We start from the raw sequence: 3,856 nt of genomic DNA, 5'->3' as shown, positions 1-3,856 counted from the left end.
AGCAACTAAAAATAATAGTACAAGCACAAGAATCAACTAAAATTACTTCCCCGGCAATGGCGCTAAAATTTGTTGCGATGTCGTGGTCGCACAAATTAATTACCCTAGCTTAAAACACAACACACAAGATAGTATAGAGCAAGCAAGGGGTCGATCCCACAAGGAAGATTTAGTTCAGATTTTTATGCTATACGTTATGCAATTGGGGGGTTTTGATTTGTGATGATCTAAACTATGTAAGAAATTAAACTAGCAAACAAAATCAATTGAAATCGAAATTTATCAAGAAAACAAACCTTGGTTGCAAGCACACATCCACCAATGGAAATTAGAACCGATCCTTGAAACAAAACTACAATTTATATTCTGAATTTTTATCTTTTCTTAATGTTGGTTAATTAACGGATTCGCCGTATAATTAACCCTAACCAACAAATAATCACAATGTCTGCATTAATGATTTAGTTCAATGGCAGCCCTAAGAACTAGATATTTGAGTGTTTTCCCTAAGTTTAATAATGTAGTTTCGCCACAATTATCAAGCTTAGTTGCTTCACAAGTTCATACATCACAACTCCGGTTTTGATATCAAACTTAGCAATAAATTGTTCACAATAATAACTTAGAGTTCCGCTCTAGCAATTATCAACAACAATCATAGAAAATATGCATAGGAAAACAACCATACTTATTCATAATATAAACTGAAAATAAAAGGAAGAATAAATCTCACGGTTCTTGAAATCCGAAAGTTTGTTGTGTCCTTGCAACCAAGAAAAGAGCTTAGCCTTGCATAACCATTGAACAATTACTCTTAAAGAATGAAGAGAGCATGATTTTTTGGGTTTGTAGAGGAGAGAATTTGTGTTTCTTCACTTCTGGCTGCTGCCCCCCTTCTCTCCTCTCTCTCTTTCTTTTTATATGCTAAGAAACCCTAGTTCCTAATTTACAAAGTAGTCCTCCCTTAAGTTGACAATTGACATTTAAGTACTTCTATAACTATTTTCCCTAAAAAAAAGAAATAGCCTTGCATGAAATCTTCAAACTCTGACTTAGAGGAGCTAAATTGCTGATATAAAAACTTGGATGATGGTTTAGAAGCTTCGAAACGTAATTTGGACTCATTTATTCACGAAACCTGATTGCTGGCAGAATTCATTTGTCATCTTTGAAAAATCATATCTCCATCATATGACATCGTTTTTGGATGCCATTTGGAGCGTTTATAGTACTTTGAGTCAGCAATCCAAAACAATTGAGTTTGCATAACTTGTACTTCTATAGCTCCAGATATTGAATTTTGAATAGACAAAGGTCAATAGTGGCAGAATGCGAGATTTGACTTTGAAGGATGTGATTTCCATGATCTTCCGCTTTTTATTTTTCTTGCATTGCATTTCCAGAAAGGTATGGATGTTAGCTTTTTATTGCCACTAGAATCACTTCATTTCGATCTCTAGAACTCACGCTCTGCACAAAACATTGACTGAACGTCAAATCTGCCAATTATCTCCAATTTACTCCTTTTTGCATTTTTCATCCAAAAGTGCCTTCAAAACATAAAACAAAGAATATCAAGGCATTTTACATATAAAACATGGACAAAACATTAGGTAAATATGGGTGAAACTATCGAATAATATGGTTACATCAATAAAAGTTAACTAAGTAAATGAAAGGAAATGAAAGGCATAAACTTGATATTAATAAAAGCAAAGCATAAACATTATAAAAAATACAAAGAGAGAAAGGAAGAGCATGATCTTGATCTGGACACCAAGACGCCTAAATGCATGACAAATGCCTCCTTTTATAGGTCAAAATTGGGAACTATTGATTTGATGACTAATTAAAAAGTGGGTGGCCAACTCTTGACTTGGTGACAATCCTTATCTTTTCTTGTATGCCCAAAACGTCATTGATAACGTTAAAATTGGAGCCACTTGAAAGCATGAAAGTTGTAAGCAATTGTCTCAGCTTTCTTGTGTAAAACATTTAGCTCATTTGGACTTCTAGAACTCCAGATATGGCCAAAATACTGAACAGTGCTCGGGTTGGAGGACAGATTCGGGCTTCTTTGTTATTGCCACAATTTGGACTTGAAAATGGCATTTGTAGATCTTGGACTCCATATGAAAGTTGTAGGCCTATCTCTTACCTTTCCATCCATATAAAGTGGACCTAAATCTGAGATCTACAGCTCCATATATGATCAAATTACCGAACAGTGTTCCAGTTTGGATTGCACCGACCTCTCTTTTCTAATTTTGGTCATCTTTTTGCCCTTGCAATTTAAGTTCTTAAAGTCATCAATCAATCCTTTCATTTATGTGATAGGCCTACATTTAAAATGAACATTTACCATAAATTAAAGGTATCTTACATTATTAGATATATTATTATAAAACATGCTTTAGTTAAGGAGTTATTGATACTTCAAGTGCAAAATGATGATATAAAACCATGATAAAAATGCACTTTTAAGTACTAATCACTTAACATAATAAACTTAACTAAACATAATAAAAGAGAGAAACATAAATAAATAAGATAAAAACATAAATAAGATAAAAGTTAACTAAGTAAAGAAAAGGAAATGAGAAGCATAAATAAGAGATTAATATAAGCAAAATTTAAGCATTACAATAAAGAGAGAGCAAGAACATGATCTTGATCTAAAAACCAAGATGTCCAAATGCATGCAATTACCTACTTTTATAGGCCAAAATTAAAAACTATTGATTTGTTGACTAATTGTTAAGTGGATGACTACATCTTGACTTAGTGGCAATCCTTATTTTCTTGTCTGAACAAAACGATATTGCTAACATTAAAATTTAGACAGATTTAATCATGAAAGTTCTATGAAGTTGTCATATTTTTCCAAAAAAAAAAAGATTGAGGTCATTTAGACTTTTAAAACTCGAGATATGGGTTAAACACTAAACAGTGTCTGAGTTGTTGGACAGATTCAAACTTCTCCATTGTTGCTATAATTTAGACTTCCAAATAGCAAAATTGAGTCTTGCTTTTCCATGAATATTTTAGGCTTATATCTTAGCTTTATATCCATATAGAGTATACTTAAATCCAAGTTGTACAGCTCTAGATATGATTTGATGACCGAACAATGTTTTAACTTGAGTTGAACCAGCATCTCTTTTCTAAGTTTGCCCCTCTCTTTGCTTTTTTAATTTCAATACTTAAACTCATCAATCAATTCTTTTATTTATGTGATAGGCTTGCATTTAAGATAAACATTTACTATAAATTAAAGGTATATTATGGTATTAGACTTGTTATTATAAAACATATTTTAGTTGATGAGTTATTGATACTTCAAGTGCAAAATGATGATATAAAACCTTGATAAAAATGAACTTTTAAGTACTAATCACAAGAATAGGATTTAAAGGCATCATGTGACGTTTTGAAATAGATCCTAATTTTTGATAATTTTCACAATTCTTGCAGAATGTATGTTAGCCTTTGAACATGGTGGGCCAATAAAATCGACTTTGTAAAATTTTTGCAGTTATATTTCTTGATGAGAAATGACCCTTGTATGACCTAAAATGATAAAATTTAATAGAACTATTTACCTTATTATCAGTAATGGGTCTTTAAAATATTTGATCATAATAATATTTGAATAAATAAGGGTCATCTCAATAAAAGTTCTTCACTTCATTCAAGAACTTTCTTTTATCTTAGGTACTCTAATGAGCTGACAATTGTTTTAAAACAAGAAAATTGACAATATTAGCAAACCGAGGCATTGTAGAGATAGAAAGTAAAGATTCATCAGGAAAGTAGTCATCGATTGGTGTGATGTCAGATTTCAAATCTGTTATCA

This window comes from Populus euphratica, unplaced genomic scaffold, assembly GCF_000495115.2.
Source record: "Populus euphratica unplaced genomic scaffold, PopEup_1.0 scaffold398.1, whole genome shotgun sequence".
NCBI classification, from domain to species: domain Eukaryota; kingdom Viridiplantae; phylum Streptophyta; class Magnoliopsida; order Malpighiales; family Salicaceae; genus Populus; species Populus euphratica.
This window is presented reverse-complemented; position numbering follows the sequence as displayed.